The sequence below is a fragment of the Macrobrachium nipponense genome, chromosome 11 (genome assembly GCF_015104395.2).
Source record: "Macrobrachium nipponense isolate FS-2020 chromosome 11, ASM1510439v2, whole genome shotgun sequence".
In the NCBI taxonomy this organism is placed as follows: Eukaryota; Metazoa; Arthropoda; class Malacostraca; order Decapoda; family Palaemonidae; genus Macrobrachium; species Macrobrachium nipponense.
This window is the reverse complement of record NC_061087.1, coordinates 26551607-26552407: the sequence shown is the minus strand read 5'-3', so window position 1 is coordinate 26552407 and position 801 is coordinate 26551607.

Genomic DNA, 801 nt, shown 5'->3' with positions numbered 1-801 from the left:
TCTTTTCTTACGAGAGATGTTGCAATGAGGGTTAAGCTCTAAATAGCATTTATCTATTAGACAGAAGATATAATTTGTCAGGGTATGTGGGTTGGATAGAAGGGGTGTTCGGCATTATATTTTATGGAGGCTAGTTATATAAACCATAAAGGGGTTTTTACTGTTAGACTTTATGAGTTCTCTTTTGATAGTGTGTTTGTCAGATATGGGATTATTTGTGAGAATTCAGTAGGTAAAGATTATTTGGTTTAGCGAGGAATTTTTCTTTTTTTAATATTTGATTAGTAGATTGAATATATTAATTAGTGCCGAATTTGTGGGGTAAAACAAGACTTTAGTTATTTTATGACCATGTAGACCTTTTAAATACGGACACACAATGACTTTGGAGAATTCCCAACACTACGTGAGGATGCCAAGGGAGACGACTTCGTTCTACAGTACCAGAGATTGAGTCAAGTCTACACACGAAGGGCATTTTTGTGGACTGCCTTGGCAAAGGATGAGATGTCTTCGATATAATTTCTGGGATAAATCAGGAGTCTACAGTCTTCGATGAGGCGGGTGCGAGTAGCACTTGCATAGAATAACGGGGTGGTGACCACGTTTACTTCAGTAGAAAACGTCGAATCTACAGTTTAGCGACGAGAGGGTGTTGGATACACTCACGAGGTCGCAGACACTGAATAATGACGCGTGCTGAGTTGTTTCGAGTTGGTTTACGTACTCGACCAGCGTCTACAACAATTCGCTCATTCTACAGGGATCGCAGCTGTTTGGCAGTTCCTGCAGGATTCTTAC